Genomic DNA, 21,272 nt, shown 5'->3' on the forward strand with positions numbered 1-21,272 from the left:
AGGGCCAAATAAGCAAGAGGTGGTGATGGACTAGAGTCAGAGACAGCCGCGTGAACTCTTCTATTTTCATACACACGCAGAGAGGCGCAGAGAGACTCGCGTGCATCCCTGGGTGAGCAGACACGTGTGGGCTTCCAGGCACCGCCCACAGAGCCCAGGAGCAGGACCCCCAGCAGGACCCCCAGCGCCCACATCTTTCCCTCCTGAATCCCACTACCCGCACAAGGAAGCCGGGCTCTGGATTAACGGCCAGCTCATGGGCTGGGACGGGGAAAATAGGAGAAAAGCCTGTAGCAGGAAGGGAACGCAGAGAGGATGAAAGGACGGGAACCAAACCGAAGGCACTCCCAGGGGCCAAAGCTGGAGCAATTTGAGCAGCAAACTAAATCACAACGGTATTATAACCGAACTAATGAAATAAGTATCCATGAGTCTATGAGAGAAAGAAGTGATTAAATAAACAAGTAAATGGGGGCGGAGGGGCAAGTCTTTCTTACACGAATTCCAAAATCCATATGCACACTTCCCGAGCCCACGCATGGAGCTCTAGTCCCTTCCCAGGTGAGTCGCTTTCAAAGCAGAATCCAGGGAGGGGAAGGGGACGTCCCAGCAGAGAAACCAGTGACACCCCTGCCACGGTTAGATCACCCGCCACCTGCACCCCGATGTGCGCTGAGACCAGCACCGCACCCCAGTCGTATTCTTTCCCCAAACCTCACAACCTCTCACTTCAGTCATCGCTAGAAAACATCACATCAACCCAAACTGAAGGACATTTCGACCAAACATCTGACCAATAAATAAGGTCATGAAAACAAGGAAAGACGGAGAAACTGTCACAGATTGGAAGAGACTAAGGAGACACCTAAATGCGACCTGCTGTCCTGGACTGGATCCTGGAGCAGAAAAAGGACTAAACAGAAAAACTGGTAAAATCCAAATAGTCTCCAGTTTAGTTATAACAGTAACATAATAATACTGGTTTCTTAACTCTGACAAATGTACCATGGTTACAGAAATCTAAAATTATTCCAAAATAAAGTTTCTTTTTTAAAGAAGGGAATTAAGTTATACAACAACCTAATGTAAAGACATTCATTTTTAAAATAGGCATCGACTTTTTAAAATGATAAACAGAACAGAAATATTGATATATTAAAAATTAAAATGCTATGTAAAATGTTAAATAGGAAAAACAAAAAATATACACAGACGGAATTTGAGGGGGAAATTCCCACATCTAATTCTACTATTTAAAAACTCAGACATGACTTGAACAATTTAAAAAGGGGGGAAAAGATCTCCATATGAACTTATAAGATGGTGTTCACTTAAAAGGATAATACACTTACAGGCTATATTAATAGAAATACAGACTCTGAACCAAGGAAAGTAATTGTGCCACTGATTATACATATACTGATCAAAGAAATCAAACAATTCTATACAATTCAGGTCCAGTTTAGTTGTGTTTAGGATGGACAGAGAAACATGTCTTTGCCCCAGCTGGAAGACAGCATTAAACACATAACACAAGAGAAGAGCATCTGAGTTTGGGGTTTTAAAAGAGAAGTGTTAATATGCATTCACTCATTCATTCAATATTTACTGAACATTTAACACATGGCTAGGTACTCTTACAGAAACGGAAGGCTCAGCAATAAATAAAACAGACAAAAATCTGTGACCTCATAGAACTTAAAGTCTACTTAGATGGAAACGATCAAAAACAAAGAAAAATGTTTAGTATGTAACGTGGCGTTGAGGGCTATGAAAAAAAAAAAAAAACAGGAAAGTAAGGTGAGGCAGGTCTGGTAAGGCTGGCAAACAAAGGAACCGGTGCTGAAGCGCTCAGCACCCAGTGCGTGCTGCAAAGCCAGTGGGATGCAGAGGTCACCAACTTGCATTTTGTTCCCACCAACCAGCAAACCCAGTAGTAAAATATGTAATGATATTTTCTAGTAAAGACTCCAAAAATAATTGATTCAATATCTATCCAATGCAGGCTTCAGTAACTCCACAGTGCTCCAAGGATCAACACAGCTTTACAGAATTTTCAACTGGCATTCAAGGATTGCTAGGTGTCACAGCGCAGGTTAACCACTAGGTCTAATTATCCTGAACAAATAAGGACTAAAAGTTAACAGCATTTTATAAAACACATATATGCAAACAGCCATTCTCTGTGTTAGCATTATTAAGCCAAATTAAAGAAATAGATTGGCTATTCATGTTAACAAAATAGCATCATTAAATACATGTTGCTGATTTGATTGTCCGTGTTTAATCTGTAACTTTGCTTTGGTTCTACCATAAGAAGTTTATATCTGTACATTTTTAGAAAGCATATAAAGTCAAGTCAACCCTGGGGTTGCATTCAACATACAAGTTTGAAAACTATATTAGAAACAACTGGAGTACTGAAGTAATTCAGGAATAAAGTGATAAGAGTTCTGACTGGGTTGACAGTAGTGTGAATGGAGAAAAAAGATGGCAAGAGACATTCTCAAATTTAAAAACCAGATGCACTCATGAGGAGAAAGAAGAACTGACCAAAAGAGGATAAGAAGCCCGAAGTGAGCCACTGCGACCACTAAGAATTTGAACTTAGATCCAGATTGAGACATTAACTACTCACATGGCAGTTACCAGCACAGACAAAGAGAGAGGGTAGAATGTTCAAAGAAAACACCAGACACCATTCTTAAGCATTTTGGTCTCAGGACCCCTGTAGTTTATATGCGGCGTATCTACTGAAATTTTGCATATTAGAAATTTTAAACTGAGAAAGTTTTAAAACATTAATTCATTTAAAAATAACAGCAAGCCTGTTACATGTTAATAACACATTTTATTTTTTAAAAACTATTTTTCTTTTAAAATAATCAGTGAGGGACACTGTTTTACATTTTTGCCAATTTCTTTAATATCTGTCTTAATAGAAGACAGCTGGATTCTCATATCTGCTTCTGCATTCAATCTGTTCCAACATGTTGTTCTGGTTGAAGAATATAAAGAAAATCCTTTCCCAAACAGATACTGAACTAGAAAAGGGAAGAGTATCTGGATAGCCTTCTGAGGTAATGGTGAATCTCATGCTCTGATATTACTCCAAAACTGTTTTAAGAAAAGAGTGGCGAGTGCAGCTTGTAATTCAACCTCATAGGTGCTTTTCCTCAAGACAACCACTACCCTTCAGTAAGCAGTGGCAGTTTCTTAAAAGATGAGTTGCAATGTGGAACCTGAAATTGTATCAATAAACTTTTCGTACTCTGCTACATTGAAATTCATTGGCCTGTCTCCTTTGAATGCATCTTTAACCCATGCGTGACTTTATAATATCATTTCCTCAGTATGAAAAACACTGACTGGTCCACTGAGTTGTGCAGATTTTCCATAAGTTCATATATTTCAAAAAATCATACTTGCTAAATCCACTGATGTCATCAAAGATGTCTTTAAGTATTTATTGGGAAAGTTGTCAACCTCACAGTGACAGATGCAAGTTTTCCAAAAATTCTAAATTTTGCTTGAAAACTCAAACATTATCACCAGCAACAAATAACGCTCAGTTGTTTTCCTTGAAGCGACAGGTTCACTTCGTTGAAAAATGGCTGCCAAATACCCAAGTCGGAATAATCACAGTTTGTCAGGCAACCCCTCTGTCACGTGAAAATGGTTCCCCATGAAAAAAGCAGCTGGTGCGGCCTGGAACTCCATCCGTAAGTGCAGCTCCCAAAGAAGGTCACACTCGGGCAGCAATCGAAGCCCTTTAGGCACATTCCCATCCTGTGGCACAGAACATTAAGATGTGTGCACAGGATCAAGAGTATATAAAATTAACAACCTTTTTCACTTCATCGAGGACATTCTCAAAACTGGCTTTTTTTTTTTTTACTCTCAGTGCTAAGGTGCCAACAGTCCTTACCTACCACTGCTTTTCCACCACTGGTACAGATGTCAACACGGTAAAAAAAAAAGGCAAATAACATCTTAAAATTATTACAAAAATAATTTTTACCTCACGGACCCCCTGAGGCCCACAGAGCTCGCTTGGAGAACAACTGCCATCAGTATATCCAGACGCCGTATGAATCAGAAATCCCAATACCCCGCCTCTTCATTTGCCTAGCAGAGAGCCTGAACTGGCATATATTCAACTTATATTTTCTAAAAGACAAGTCTGTAAGAATGAAAGCCTAGAAATCACCATTCTTGCAACTAAAAAAACAAAGCAAACAAAAATCTATGTGAAGAATATTTAATGAGGGATACTTTGCTATAACTGTCAACTATAGAATCCAAAAGAAAGTCTGCCATACATCTGTGCCAAATTAAGGGACTAACATTAACAAAATTTCTTTTAAACAAATTGCTTGTTTTCATCCATCTGTCCTACCCTTCATGGTCATAAGAAGATAATCACCCCCAATCATGGTCACTCTTCTGACCCCCTTGCTTACCTAAAACAACCCCATCCTCCCAACCAACTCCCCATATATTCAAACTTCACCCTACACACATAAAAGAAACATAAATAACTTGTTCCTTTTCACTTCCTAGCATGCCTCTATTTTTATTCAAAAAGGAGAAAAAAGTGACAAAAATACACAAGCTCACTACTGTTGGACCCAAACAGTCCACCCAAATGACCTGCAAAAATTTAAGGAAAAGGAACTTCTGAAACTTCATTTTGAAGGATTTGGGAAAGCCAGGAATAGAGGTATTATCAACCAGTCAATATGAATCTATGAAACATTCTGAAAGTGCTAAATCCTGTGACAGACACAAGTTTGCAAGATACAACAGGCACCTTAGCGCCTAAACTTCAGTGGACACGACTACAGGTGAGAAAGCATTATAAACAGCAATTGTATTCAAGAAGTTTTTAGGAAACACATGTGCCCCTGACTAGTGATAAGGGAAAATAAGGGAGAAAAAAATCCATATCACATTTGTAGCCCTGGTTTAAGTAGTGCTAAAAAGGCACAGTCGTGTTAAAATGCACAGGAAAATTACAGTAATGTGGCAATCTTAAGTGAATGATAGAAAACATTCACTGGATTGTTTCAGCAAAAATGAGTAGACTCTGCAGTAATGTATTTTCTACAAAAATAAGATCATTTTCCTTCCAGCAGAAGAGTAAACTAAACTCCTAAGTTCAATAGTTCAATACGGAGTCTACAGACCCGCATTCCTGTGTTTATTCGAAAGTTCTATCCATTCACAGACCCGTCCTAGAAAAGAAATGGCATATAAATTTACACCAAGTGGAAAACTGAACTATCATAAAGGTTATAAATAGTTTGCTTGGACAACAGATAAAACAGATTAACTAAATTGGCATCTAGAGGGTAAAGTTTTCTTTCAAAACTGTATGAAACCTATTTTATAAGCTAAATCCTCTCATTTTGTTGGGTATATACTCAGTTTACTGAGACACTGTCGGAGGGGAAATAGAACAAAGACTGATGTACCTGAAACTAAAACTATGATACACAACTCATTGTAATTCAAGGATGGGACATGGGATACATATTATTTCTTCAACACTCCTTTTGATATAGGCAAAAGAATGAAAAGGTAAGTTAAGTCTGATGACAGCCTTTCTTCCTTATAGGAAGTCTATTTTAAATCTTATACCTCAAATAAGCCAACCTAGTACAAATTTAACAACATATTGATATACTGGCAAAATTTTAAGAGAAACTCACTTTAGGTAAATACAAGGGATCTACCCATCATTCCAAACAACAAGTTACCTAAGTGAGCATAAATAGGTGACAGGAATCTGCTGTCCCCACAGCCTGCTCTGCACATCCTTGACACTATTTCGCCACGCAGAGTGATTCCAGAGCTCAGCGTTTTCCATATAGCATTGGCCCCTAAGTGCAAACAAACAACTCTGTGCTCAACAGAAGAACAGTGATCTGTTTGCATACTAGAGGAAAGATGGGCTGCTTTTGGACCTAAAGAGAAGGTATTTATGATATGGAATCTTCCTAGAAACTCTCCATGGGCAATTCTGCCAACATACTATTGTTGCCTGAGACACTGACCTTGTATCTTAACCCCCAAACAAAACACAATTCCCTCTATATTCTGAAGACAGAATCATAAAAAGGACTTGGTAGTTCAAACTACTAATCCCAAAGTACTTACAGAACCTCTCAGAATTTCCAGGCATCCTACAACCAAGTAACCCTTACCTGGTAGTTTCAGCACTGGAGTTTGGTGAGTTTGGTGTACACCACAAGGGGGTAAAAATGTTCGCAAGTGCCATTTATTTAGCCCATGGACGACAGAACTCCTCAGAAACCCTTCAGAAACTCCTTAGGCTCATCTCCACTCTGAAAGTCATTCTCTTGCTAAAAACAGTAGTAGTTTTGGGCCAACATGGAAGTATAGGAGGTAGGGGCAGTAATGAGCTATAAGTCTTTTCATGATTTTCCTATACTTAATGTTCATGACAAATATCCATATAAATACATTGCTGAGGTACTAGAAAATGTCCAACTCTTCAAGTACTATTTACAATCAATGATATTTTCAGTATTTGTTACCAAAGTATATTGTCTCTTTTATTACTATAACATCACTTACCACAAATACTTAAGCCCTGAGAAAAAATATTTTGAGTCTCCAAATAACTATGGAAATGCTATAAAGAATCCACCAACTACAGGGAAACCAGCTGTACAATCCCTGCAGTCACCTCTCTGCAATTACCACACTAACACTAAGGTTTTTAGGCAGGAAAAAAATACTTCAATCCCAGCACTTCCTATGGTAAAAGAAAAGGAGGGGGCTAAAATGAGTGCCTTAACATTTAGGAATTTTAGACTCTGGGCACAGAAAAGACATGACTTTTTGTTTGGTAATCTAGATTTAAAAGTTGTAATAGAATGTCTCTTTCTCAAGGGTAAGGAAGAGAGTATCTCACCCTTTATTTGAACAGCCGTAATGGGTGAAGACTGAGGCACCCAATAAATAGTTTGAGGAAATTTCTATTCTAGGAAACTCTATGGTACAGCGAGCCATTTAGTTATATGCTGTTAGGGGATAACAAGTGACACCAGACTAATAGTAAAGAAAAACTATTTTATTTCTTTAACTACAAGAGTAAATTCTATAGGAAAAAGTGGGAAATAGTAAGTATGAACTTGCCAGTGCAGATCTGTGCAAAGTGTAATGTTATGATAGTTTTCATTTACATTACACACAATATTCTCTGAATAGTGCATTTCTGACACTTCCCGGTCACCAAACGTCGAGTTTTTCCCCTCACCAAGCAGTTCTCTGCGACACTAGCTGGGTATCCTACACTTCAACTCAAATCTGACACTATCTACCTGGAGATAGGTTTTCATTAATTAATTTGCTAGAGCTGCTCACAGAACTCAGGAAAACAGATTACCAGCTTATTAGAAAAGAATATAACTTAGGAAGAGCCAAACCGACGAGGTGCATAGGGCCAGGCACGTGGGAAGGGGCACGGGGCTTCCACGCTCTCTGGGCCTACCACTCTTCCTGAATCTCCATGTGTCCACCAACCCAGAAGCTACCCGAACTCTGTCCCTTTGAGTTTTTATGGAGGCTTCATTAAACAGGCAAGGTTGGTTGATTAGATAATTGGCCACCGGTGACTGAACTCCATTTCTAGCCCCTCTCCCCTCCCCAGAGGTTGGAGGGGGGTGGTGGTGTCTGAAAGTTCCAACCCTGTAATCTCAAGGTTGGTTTCCTAGCAAACTAGCCCCCATCCTTAGGTGTTTTCCAGAAGTCACCTCTTAGCATAAACTCAGGTGTGGCTGAAAGGGGTTGGTTACAAATAGCAAAAAACACCCTTATCACTCTTAACCCTTAGAAAATTCCAAGGGTTTTACTTAGGAGCTCCGTGCCAGAAACAGGACAAAGAGCAAATATATATAAACTTACTATAAATCACAATATCCCAATTTGATTGTTTAGAAAGCGAGTTTGGTCAGATATATCATAGTCCTAAAAGACTTTTAGGTGCTATTATGCCTATCATGCAGAGGCAAAAAAGAGGAAAGAATAGGCTTATAATCAGCATTAGATGTTTTATGAATTGATGAACTGGTAAAGGAATTTGGGAGAAATGCATAGAACGCAATTAAATGCCAGCCAGGGAGCACGGCAATTACCTGCGATAGTAATGTGAACTCAAGTCCACTATTTCTCAAACTCTCCAGAGAAACAGATCTAAGTGGCTAACAGAAGCCAAGCACCTAGCAAGCATCTCAGTATTCGAGCTAAGCAGGACCCTAGAAGCAGCAAAAGCCTATTCTCAAAGGGATCTTGGTCCTCCTGGTTGCATGAATTTAAGCAAGTTACTTACCTTCACCAAGTCCCTATTTCTTTATCTGTGAAACAGAGACACAGACATCCTCTTTGAAGGCACAAGGTAGATCCTCAATAACCACAAGTTGCTCAGTTTGCTCACCTCGGTCATTTAGCAGTGGAGATCCACGAAAGCTACTTGCCAAGGAAACACAACTAGTTTAACGGCAGAGCCTAGCCTAGAGTCTGTGTTCTTTGCACAATATCCAGCTGCCTCTAAAATATCTTCTCCATAGCTAACTTGAGCTCTGTATTTCAGGCAGACAAATATTCTCTGAAGAGGCAAAATTACTTACGGGGCACGGAGAACAATTCATCCTCTCCTTCCTTTAAGCCTGTTCAAGCAACATTTCTGCCATTTAAAAGTCCTTACTGATTACTCTAGAAGGGCATTTCCCAACCTTTTCTGACCAATAAATCCTCTGCATGGTAATTTATCTCATGGTACCCATTAGAGATTTAAAAAATAATTTTGCAAATTTTGCTTACACTATTAAATAATCTGAATACAGAAACATTTTAGATCAGAATTTTATGAATAAGGATACTCACACCGTAGCTTTTGTCTACCTAATAATATTATACTGTGTACCTATAACATCATACTGTTAAAAGATTATGAAGTTCAAAAAATAAAAGGATTGTGAAGTTCATCTTATAGAATCTTTTATAATATTCAAAGAACAGATAATTATTTTCTCATTTAGCAAATACTATACGGTTTTTTAAAGTAATTAAAATGCATGACTTCAACAAATTTCAAAAGTAAAATGTTTGGTTTACAGGCTGCATGTATATTAGGCAAAGGGCAAGTTCACAATAAATAGTAGTTCCATTATTTGTAAGCACACAGTAGGTATTCATGTACCTATGAATAGCATACAGTGAAATTTCACTATAGGCAATGGCATCAAAGACAAATAAAAGTTGCTTTAATAATGATTGGAATTTTCCCTGTTTAAAGAAAATCAACTAGCTTTCTTAAATTTTTGTGTTTTGCTTATAAAGCACTTCTCAGATGGTCTTCAGTAACAAAAACCAAAGCACTAAAACGGATAAAACAGTCATGACGTTTTGTCTTTTTGACACTTTTTAAACCTACTAGAAACATCTTGACATGCTATGTACGACAGCATGCATTTAGCTCGCATAAACGCAACAGAGGGATAGAGATCATCCTGAGATAAATTTGCAGAATCATTATTTTATGTTCTCACTTTTTTCCATGATCAGAGTTTCTCAAGCTTTCTAACTTTAGTCAAGAGTATACTAGGGATATAGGGCCTCCCTGGTGGCTCAGTGGTTGGGAGTCTGCCTGCCGATGCAGGGGACGCGGGTTCGTGCCCCGGTCCGGGGGGATCCCACATGCCGCGGAGCGGCTGGGCCCGTGAGCCATGGCCGCTGAGCCTGCGCGTTTGGAGCCTGTGCTCCGCAACGGGAGAGGCCACAACGGTGAGAGGCCCGCATACCGCAAAAAAAAAAAAAAAAAGAGTATACTAGGGATATAAATTAAAATTGTATAATAGTACCTGACAGCAGGTAGCAAAGCTCACTGGGTGATACACAGAACAGCCGAAAAACTCACCTGAGACAGACTCTTGAAGGCTCTGCTTTAAAGGGTCGGGGTGCTATTTAAATCACTATTTACTGAGTTGCTGCTGAAGAAGAGAGCCTCAAGTTTTCAGGACTCTGGCCCTAAATCAATTTCACAAAATTTTATTTCTATCTACTATGTACAGAACCCTTTTTTTTTAAGGAAGGTACTTTTTCTTTTTAAAAAATTTATTTATTTATTTATATTTATTTATTTTTGCTGCGTTGGGTGTATGTTGCTGCACACAGGCTTTCTCTAGTCGCGCTGAGCGAGAGCTACTCTTCGTTGCAGTGCGCGGGCTTCTCATGCGGTGGCTTCTCTTGTTGCGGAGCACGGGCTCTAGGTGCGCAGGCTTCAGTAGTTGTGGAACGCAGGCTCAGTAGTTGTGGCTCACGGACTTAGTTACTCCGCGGCATGTGGGATCTTCCCAGACCACGGATCGAACCTGTGTCCCCTGCGTTGGCAGGCAGACTCTTAACCACTGGGCCACCAGGGAAGTCCCAGAACCCTTTTCTAACCTCTACCATGCAGACGTGTAAATTAGAGCTTAAAGTCAAGGGGAGAGGGAAAGAGAAAAACACAAGAGAACTGCTGTGCATTTCCCTCGAAGCAGGAGAGAAGCTGTCTAGTTTGGTTGGGAGAGGGGGATGGGGCATTCTGAGCCAAACAGGCTAAACAGCATCTTCAGATGCTAAAATGGTATGGAAGACACTGCGCAAAGAGGACAGAGCACAGACTCTCCATGTGAGGCTTCCTGGAGACAAGTAAGAAGACCAGTTGAGCTCAACAGAGGAAAAGTAGAAGAAAACTATCAGAGGTGAGACTAGTTGAAAGAGGTAGGGCTGTTCCGTAGCCAGCCTGCAACACTAGCTTCAGGAGTTTTGCGTGGAATTGATGACAGCCATGGAAGACTTGAGCTGGGCAAGGACGGGACCACCTGCAGAGGCATACGACACCCAGCAGAAGCCCAAATGCTTGCTTTTTTTTTTTCTCCTTTATTTAACAGGGAAAAGGAGGTATCGTGTATTACTTGAATAATGAAGAAAAACTAAAAATTATTATGGGAGTAAATTAGCTGTTGAGCAAAAGAACTGATACTCTTCAGAAATAAAATAGTCCACAAATCAAGTATATACTCTGAAAAGCCATCTGATTATATAGGAAAAAATTTACTTAACTATCAAAATAGGTAAACGAAGCCTGGCAATCTTATCAACACTTCTACATTACCAGAGTCTAAGATCAAAGTCACTTTTACTATCCCCATTTATCCTCTGAAGAAAAAAAATGTAAGAAAAATGTTAACTCACTAATAAATGAAAAGGTCCAAATTACCCAAAATGATAATTTAAAGAATTACTAAATATTATCACTTTCAAAACTAGTTAGCTTAATTTTAAAATTCCTCATGCCACACACCTAATACCATCATTATAAATAATATCCTTTAAATGTCCATGTTTCTGCAAACACAAGACATTTTGTTATACCAAGAACTAAATGATTTGTGGATTAAGAATGAATTTGTTTTCACACAATTTAACTGAATTTAAACAATTACGCTTCTAGTACTATTACCTAACTTGATCTATATATTGTCAAAAACACAAAATCAAAGTAGAAAATTAAGGAGAAAACATTTGCAACACATACATCTGACAGAGAATGTGCACCCAGAATACACAGAGACCTCTTACAACTCAATAAGGCAAACACCCCAATTTTTTAAATGGACAAAAGGCTTGACCGAAAAATGCATACAAATGGCCAATAAGCACGTGAAAAGATGTCCAACATCACTGATCACTTGGGAAATGCAAATTAAAACCACGATAAGATACTCAGCACTCAGAGGCCAGCGACTTAAATGACAGCAACACGGGACATGGGTGAAGACTCAGCAAAAATGTGGAGAAACCACAGCTCCCACATGGAAACAACTCAACTCTAACTCCACGCAAAACGGGACAATCGCTTGGTGAAATGGTCTGGCAGTTTCTCATAAAATTAAATCAATATTTACCACATGACCCCACAGTCCAACTACAAGGTATTTACCCAAGAGAAAGTAGAAGATATGTCCACAAAAGGCTTGCCCAAATGGTCACAGAGGCTTTACTAATAAGAGCCAAAACGGGACACAGACCCATCAACAGGTAAATGAAGAAAACATAGGATAGTCACACAATGGAATATTACTGAGAAATAAAGAGAAACTACTGAAACAAGCAACAACATACATAAATCCCAAAAACACGCTGGATCAAAGAAGCCAGTCACAAAAATGTATATTCTGCGTAATTCCATTCATGTGAAATTCTTAAACAGGAGAAATCTGACTGGCAGTTGGGAGCATAAAAGAACTCTGAAATGATAGCAAGGTTATATCGTGATTGAGGTGACAGTTACACAGATGGTTACATTTGTCAAAACTCTTCAAACTGTACCCTTCAAATACGTGCATTTTCATGTATATAAACTACACTTCAATAAAGTTGATTTTGCACACTAAAAAATGGATACCTCTCTAGAAAGTGATTCGGCAACATCTATTACAACTTGAAATGTGCATAATCTTGAACCAGCAATTCTCCCTATAGAAAGCCATCACACAAATGTTCAAAGCTACATAAGGATGTTCCCTCCTTGCGGGGAGAGCACAACGTCCACACAGACGGCTGGTTCACTGCACGACGGCACAGAAGCCGGCATACTGCGTATCCCATATAACAAAACAGCCTGAGAGCTTAGAGCAGAGGGCAGAAAACTTCTGCAAACAGCCACATGGTTAAGTGCTTTGAGGCTTGGCAGGCCACATCCAGTTGCCTTGCATATTCTTTTGGGGTATGTGTTGTTGTTTTACAACTCTTTTAAGAAATGCTAAAATCATGGGTACCTCGAGGGCCTTACGAAAACAAAGAACAAACACACACACACACCCCCCAGGCTGAGAAATCAGGGCTTTGAAGCCCAAATTCAAATCCGTACTCTACCACTAACTAGTTACCTAAGCTCTCCATCTCTTGTTATTAGTGTCTGTGTAAAATAAATGAAAGCACTTAAAACAGTGTTGACCACATAGCAAGCTTTAAAGAAATAGCAAGCTTTTAAAAATGAAACAGATCTCTGCATTGACCTAAAAAAATGTTTCATAACAAAATAACTTGATACTGTTTTTGTAAAATACATGTATTAATATATATTCATACGGATACATTGGAAAGTTTGGGAAGAATATACAGCAAACTGTTAAGGGTAGGGAATGGGGTTACAGGGATCAAGAAAGTTTTCACTATATAAACGTCTACGTTGTTTTCAGTATTTTAAATTGAACACATATAACCTGTTTTTAATCAATACATAATTCAAAGTAAACAGAAATGAAAAGCGTACATGGCGCCGTTTTCTTCACATACAGGTTCTAAGCACGTACTTAAGCTTGGGAAGTGTTTAGTTCCATGAATGAGAAAGTACATCAACTCTTATAAACAATATTAGTGCAATAACTAAGAATCACTTATCAAACAATTTGTGCCAGCTGTAGTTCTAAGGGCTTCACATGTATTAACTAATTTAATCCTCTCAACAACCTTATGGAATGAGTAGTTATCATTAGGACCACCAATTTACAGATAGGGAACTTAGACATCAAGGGCAACGTGACGTGACACAAACTGGCAGTTCGGGAACTGGAACCCAAGCAACGTGACTCCAAAGACCACACTCTCAAAATCTGTACTGCCCCCAGAGCGCACACTAGTACAACTCCGGCTGAAAAGAAATCCACAAAGACATCTTTTAGTTTGTCTAGGGCATCAGGTCCCATAAACCTACAATTATCTACTTCTAAATATAACTCTCTGATTGATTCAAATAAACTCACTCTTCTTGGAACCAATCTGTCTTCAATCATCCAGGAGACCAGCAGATAACACGAAGTAGATAAAATGGAGCCAAACAGAATCTAAGTTTGGATCCTGACTGCAAATTCCTAGTTGGATAATCCTGGGCAAATTCTTAACCCTCTACATCAAAGTTTCCTTATCTGTAAAGGTCTGCAGAGTGTGGTGTTGTCATTGTTAAAGTTTTTTATGGTAAAACATACATAAAATTTACCATTTTAACTATTTTTAAGCACACAATTCAGTGGCATTAGACATGCAAAACGTTGTGCAGCCATTACCACCTTCCACGTCCAGAACTTTTTCACCTTCCAAACAGCAACTCTGTCCCAATTAAACACTAACTTCCCATTCCCCTCTCCCCTCTGCCCCTGGTAACCTCTTATTCTACCTTCTGTCTCTGAATTTGCCTGTTCTAGGTACCTCCTATAAATGGAATCATACAATTGTTTCCTTCTGTGTCTGGCTTATTTTCCTTAGCATAACATTGTCAAGTTTCACCCATGTTATAATATGTGTCAGTACGTCATTCCTTCAATAGCTGAACATTCCATTGTATGTATACACCATATTTTGTTTATCCAAACATCTGTTGATGAATGCAAGGTGGTTTTTACAAGAATTAAAAACAAAGCCTCTGATGTGAATGTTACCACAATAAAAACAAACAAACCAAACAAACGAATGAATGAATAAAGAATCTGGCAAATAGTAGGCTCTTTAGTATTAATGTCTTTTTTTTCACTTCATTTTTGTCATATTTTTGCACCACGTAGTGGTGCAGTGGCAAGATATAAAACAGTGCAACCATCTTAAAAATTTATCAGCTATGCCTTTTGAGATATTATTGGATTTACAAATCTACATTTATCATATGATTTTAAAAGAATGATGAAGAACATCCCAATAAATAATCTGTAATTACACTGGCACTACTTTCTTCAGTTTTAGCTTCAAAACCTACCTCAAATTATTCCAATAAAGAACTCATTAATGGTAACTAGACACCTTTCGATTAAAAGATGTACTCGCCCCTTATATTTTTGTACAATTATCAATTTCAACACAAATTAAGCAGATACTATATGCTAGGTAGCCAGATGACCCATCAAGCTTCTCTCTAGCTGCCTGAAATACCAAATATGAAAACCAATAGTTGCACCTAAAGGATATCCAATTTTCAATACCTCAGAGTGTTAATAACTAGGAGAGACCTTGGAACTTGTACATCTTGACAATTATTTTTCTTTATAACCACTGCCTCTCAAAGAGGGAGAAAAACACCTTCCAAAGTTCCTCACAACATAAATATGAATATATCCTGTTTCCTTTGCAAGTTCCTTTGTCAAATTATTTCCCTACATTTGTTGGATTTCCTTCATTCGTTCAACTATTAACACCTACTCTCTAGCAACCACCAGGTATACAAAGAAAAGTAAGACAGAGCTTCTGACTCAAGGCACTTAAGAGTGTAGTGAAGGAGTCGGAGGCACCAGCAAGTGATTACAATACAATTGGATACATGCTACAATAAAGGTGTGAACAAAGCCTTTGCAGACACAGGGAAGGCCTCTAGCAAGTGAAGCTTTCTCTGAACTTAATGAGCTGTTCCTCTCCTGCTCTTCCTCCAAACTGAAGATTTCACCTGCCCATCTAGAATTCTTCATCATTCACAGAAAATGTTTTCTTCATTTGTACGGACATAAAGACTTCAAGGCAAATCCATAAATCATTTCTAATTGACCCCAAAAGACATTAGATCCGCTGAGAAGCAGATTTTTCCTTGCTGTTAGTCCTTTAAAAGCAGATCAACTTTCTTAATCACTTTTTAAGGCCAAGACAGAACCTAATTCACACTCTTTGAGCATGCCAGCTCAAAGGATGGAGGATATCCTGGAAAACCTCAGGGTGAGCTGGGGAAATGTGCCTAAAAATTTAAGCGGCCAACACAAAGATAATCACATACGTATGCATGCAAGGCAAAGCTGGTATAAAAGTATTAGAGCTTTTTTCTTTTTCTACCTAATTACACTAAATCAACAAGTGTGTTTTTTTAATCACTGCTACTTAAACTAAACATTCTCAATTCAAATAGAAAAAATTTAAAACCAATTCCCAAAAAAAACTTTAAAAAAAATCTTGTGGCAAGTACAAAGATAGTAATTATCAAATACAGTATACACAAGAAGGGAAAAACTGGAATTTTATATCCTAAAAGATCCAAATTTCTGCCAAAATCTGCGTAACTAGTTCATCTCATAACAATGGGCAAGACTTTTTAATATATAATTACCAGCAACTAATATAAATGTAAACAATACTTAGGAACAGCACCTGGAATGTCTGTTCAGTGGTGTCCAACACTGCAAAATATGTAATAAAGACTTTTACAATGCAGTTCTTTGTCTCCATTTTTATGAAACCATAAGATAGTAGGTTGTACATTAGATCATCAGATAGAATAATGCAAATCAGAAGAGTGTCTATGTGCTTCTAAATTCCTTTTCTTTGAATATGTTCACTTTCCACAAAAATCAGAATTTAAGATGCCATTATCCTATGTGCTTCCAGGACTTTAAACATTACATTCTCTAACACACCTCCAAAAAGAGAGAATGGGATTCTTTATATCTAGGACTAGCATCCTATCTATTCCTATCTTTAGGGAATATGAAAAGGAAATTAAAATACATCTTAAATACTTTCATTTTCTTGCAAATAAAATGATCAATAAACTAGTTAGGATTACACACTTGTTCTACATTTTATTCCCAAACATAAAATAATTGCTAATGGTCATGAATGAAGAGTAATGGAAAACAAACTCCAAGACCCCCCCAGCTCCCTGGTGGTCTAACGGTTAGGATCCCACCCAATCTCAAAACCCCCTAGAAGTATAGATTACAGTCAACTGTGTCAGCATTAGTGTTTTTTAAAGATTTTTTTAAAATATTGTTTTAAATGTTGTTTTATGTGACACAGAAACGCCATAAAACTAAGCTGATAATGACCTTTCAAACCCAGCAAGTAAACCCTGTAGTAAAATATTTTTAAATACCAAAGACACATCTTTATTTCCAAATGAATTTAAATTTTACAGATCCTGTGTGACAAACAAAGGAAGTTTAACTTAACTGTGGACAGCACACATTCGATTTCTTAGGCAACAAACACTTCTGCAGCCAGCCTTTTCTGACTCAACAAAGCTATTGTTCACGGAAAACAAGACCAATTAATGAGAAATTGCTAACCATACCACCTAAACACACGTTTGTCATAAACATTTTCTTGTGATCAACTCTTTCTACCATCTCATCCTCATTCATCCCCTAGGGATTTGGGGAATAATCGCTTACTAAATGACAGCTGATTTCGTTAGCACCTGTCGCCAGTCTCAGCTGTATCACACAAGTTGGCCGAAACAGCCTGTAATTTTTTTTTTTAAAGATTATGATTCTTTAGAAAGTGGGGACTCACCAGGCGTGAGTTCACCAAGTTTTCCAAAATATCGTGCTTCTCATTCTTCCCATTTTTCAAAAAGTGACCCTGTGGCACCGACTTTTGGGTGGGCGGGGGGGAGGGGTGCCACAATGACGCGGGAACTCGACGGAAAGCCCTCCGAAACGAACAAAACCGGGAAGGGGGAGAACAGCGAGACCCTTCCCTCAAACTTAACAGAAAGCCCGCCGAGAAGGCGAAGGCTGCCGCGACCGCCTGGTCCGAGCGGGTGGAGACGAGGAGCTCCGGGGCTGCTTTCCGGGGAAATGTCAGACGCGCGGCCGCTCGGAGTCCGGTCTCCGCGCGCCGTCCCGGCCCCCACGGCCCCGGCCGAGCCTGCGCCCTCACGGGGAGGGGGCGTGGAGCCGAGCCCGCCCGCTGCACCGCGGCCGCCGCTCCCCACGCCACTCTCCCGCCCGCTGTCAGGCCCCGGTGTCACTGCCCCTTCCTCGCGCCGAGCTCCCTCGAGACACAGTCCGTCCTTTGTCTGAGTGCGCACTCGGCGCCGAGGTCCCACCAACTTGTGTGCGTCCCGTCCCACCCGGGCGCTCCCGCCGCGGCGCTCCACACAAAGGAGACCGGGGCTCGGGCGGCCGGCCCGCCCCGGGCACCGGAGCGCCCCCAGCCCAGCCCCGGCGCCTCCGGAGGGGCGGGCACGCGAGAGAACCCCTTCGCTTGCCCCCCGCGGCGCCCGCCCGGGCTCCCGCCTCGGGTCGCCGGGTCCGGCACTGCCCGCCCGTGGCGGTCCCACAGGCCGGCCCGGACCCACGGCCCCTTCAGAAGGTTCTCCTCTCACCCCGCCAGCCAAAGCGGCACCCCGAGAGAGCCCGCTCGGGGCGATACCCGGACAGGCAGAGCGGCGGCGGGGATGTCCCACCACCGCCGCCGCCGCCCCTCGCCGGGCTCCAGAGCCCTGCCAGCCGGCCGGCCCGACAGCGGCGCGTTACCTGCGCCCCGCGCCCCAGCCCGCGCCGCTCCCGCGCGCCGCTCCCGCGCGCCGCCGCCGCCGCCGCTGCCGCCGCCGCCGGGGCTCCACCGCCTTCTGCGTCCCAGTGGGTGTCGGACGCTCCCGGACCGAGCGCCAAACCCGGCAGCCCAATCGCCATCGCTTTTATTTGGCCCCCCCTGTCCAACCAAGCGCCGCCCCGATTGGCGGGACGCGAGGCGGGCTCCCATCCAATCACAGGGCCCGCCGGGCTCTGAGGCGCAGAGCCAGCCCCACGCCGAGGCACCCGCGGGACTCGGCCGGGCCGGGCTGGCGGCGCGTGCGCGCGGGCGAGCGGGCGCCGAGGGACGCCGCCGCCGGTGGAAGCGCTGCGCCGGCTCTTTGTTCTTTCGCGGAACGCACGGCGCCTTTCAGGAAGGCGGTGGGCCGACGCGCGGGGACGAAGGGCCTCTGGAGCCCGAATCCCGGGCCGCGGGCGGGAGGCGGACAGGGCGGGGTGGCGGGAACCGGCCGGAGGGCGGGACGGCGCGCTCGCGGCTCTTGGCGGGAACCGCCGCCTCAGAGTTCCCGGGCCGGAGGGGCGGGGCGGGGCCGAAAGCCGAGTTTGAACCAGTTCAAAACTCGGGGGTGGTAACGGTTTCAACCGCTGCACTCTTTTCCCCGCGCGCGGAGCCGAGGCCCGGGCCGGCCGGCGAGCGCGCGGGAGGCGCCTGAACAGGAGGGCCCGCGGTGCCCCGTTTGCCGGCCAGATGCGCTCTGGGGCCCCGGCTCCAGCCCGGCTGGTCTCGGGCGAGGAGCCGCGAGCCTCCCGCGCTCCAGTGTGGCCAGCGTGCCGCCCCCGAGCCGAGCGGAGCGCCCTGCCCGCTACTTTTGTCTGCTGCCGCCCCTCGGCCGCTTGGCCCGCCTCGGATTCCCGGCCCGCTGGACTTCGGTTGGTCGAGCCCGCAGTGCCCTTGCCTTAGAAACCTGGCACAGAGCAGCGTCACAATTATTTCAAATTCCTCATTTAGAGCGCCTTGTTCAGACCCTTCCAGTGCTTGTAGTGCCAAGCACGTGTCAACGTTAAAAATCATTTATCAAGGATGAGTGCCGTTCACTTGCCTCGTGCTAACGCCTCTGGAAAGTATTAGGATGATTGCAACATTTTTCAAGTATTAAAAAAAAATGATCTTGGGGTAAGCCTGTTTCAACCCAAAGGAATTAGGAATATTCTACTTCAGATACAGTCTCCACTTTTGATTTTTCTGGCAATGAAGTTAAGGTTATTACGAATTTTTTTTTTTAATAGGATGCAGCTATAGGGCAAAGTAACCACTCACCCATATAAACTGGGATTCCATACTGGGAGTTCAGATGCGGTGCGGGGAGGATGGTCAACTATGAACTGGAGTTAAAAGCCTAACGGAATCATGTTTTTAATATTTTTAGTTACATTTTTAAATGATTAAGATTTTTAATGACTAGTTCCTCATGTGGTGATTTAACCCTTAGTTCTACCAACTTTCCTAAATCACTGTCCCATTCCTCACGTATATTCTGGACCAACTCAATGTTAAAAGTTTAGGGGGAGGGAAACCAAAAGATACAGAGAAAGTACAATCATGTGCCCAAATAAAAGCAGAGTTATGAATAAATGATAAGAATAGTGCAAAAGAAAGTAGGTTATGCATCTGAGATGTAACTATAAACTAATGTAACAATTCCATCTGTCATATACCAACAGTCACCAATACATTCGGAGTCCATGGTAAAAGGCTTCCCTCTAGACCATTAATTTACAATTACTTTTTAAACCAGCCATTTAAATCTCAAGAGTTAACTTTATCCCTAAGTCACTTATCAAATTACCGATTTTGCCTGTCCTTTATATTAAATATTAAAACAATGTGGGCATTTTTTAAAGAAAGATCAAGGAAATTACATTAGAGCTTATCAGCAAATCCAGGCAATATATAAACACATCCAGCATAGTGTGAAATGCCATATAAATTGTAAGGCATTTAGAACCAAGGAATGACGTTGGATCAAGATGTTCCCCCAAAAACTCAGAAAAGGAAATTTTAGCTGGACCCTAAAGAAAGCATAAGATTTAGGTTGATGGGGCAGTGAGGACACTTGAGATGGGAATGAACAGGTACTCCGAGTGATTATGTGGAATCTAACTAGAGCTGAGAGCACCAGTTGTGAAAGAGAGCGGATTAGAAAGCCAATATTGTAATATTTATATTTACAATACACATTTATGTTAAGTATAATATGAAGGCTGACTTGGAGCAGGAAGTAGGGGTGCCAGTGGATCACAACATTGTCTTAATTCAGGGGTAACATTATCCAGTTAAGCAAGATGTTTTAGGTCACAGTGATGGCAAGAAAAAAGGCTAAATTGAAAACTGCCAAAAGGCTTCATTGCATGTGGACGGCATACATTATCTTGCAACTCAATTTTGTATATTCACACATACAGGAAAGTTGGGAGGGAGAAGAATTATTTCATTTTAGATACTAAGAAAAATTATCTGAAGATTTCCAAGCAGGGAAAGCAAGAAAATGTGTGTGTGTGTGTGTGTGTGTGAACCCCAAATTACTGAACCCCCAGATGAAGTAGAAAGCCAGGCTGAACACAAAGGTAGATATGAAGGGTGAGAGTCACCAGTAGTAGTTATGCTACTGCTAGTAGGTCATCCTGTCCTCTGTTAAAGACAGATTTACTATGAACAGTTACGGGATAAAACCAAAAGTGGAGAGTTAAACTCTGAAGTCAGGACATAGCTCTACCTTAGCCAGGGCTGTTCTCCCAGGGCCTACCACTGCCTGCACACAGTGTATCATCAGGGTTTTCCAGGGGGCACAGGAGAAGGTCAAGGGCAAAATTAAGGCTGTTAGCATCACAGAACTCCCCTTTCAACCCCCTGAACGGGATTTACTTCTCACACATTCTTATATTCACTCAGCATTCAACAAGTATTACGGA

At 41.6% G+C, this 21,272-nt stretch overlaps 1 protein-coding gene across 1 annotated transcript in view; it reads right to left on the bottom strand.

The window, feature by feature from the left end:
- EZH2 (enhancer of zeste 2 polycomb repressive complex 2 subunit) overlaps positions 1-18,357 on the bottom strand; it is a 61,940-nt gene extending 43,583 nt beyond the window's left edge. Inside the window, exon 1 of the mRNA XM_067747297.1 lies at positions 18,303-18,357. The gene's annotated coding sequence lies outside the window, so the exon portion shown is untranslated. The remainder of the gene's footprint in view (positions 1-18,302) is intronic.
- Between the last annotated feature and the right edge of the window lie 2,915 nt (positions 18,358-21,272).

Source organism: Pseudorca crassidens, chromosome 8, assembly GCF_039906515.1.
Source record: "Pseudorca crassidens isolate mPseCra1 chromosome 8, mPseCra1.hap1, whole genome shotgun sequence".
Classification (NCBI taxonomy): Eukaryota; Metazoa; Chordata; class Mammalia; order Artiodactyla; family Delphinidae; genus Pseudorca; species Pseudorca crassidens.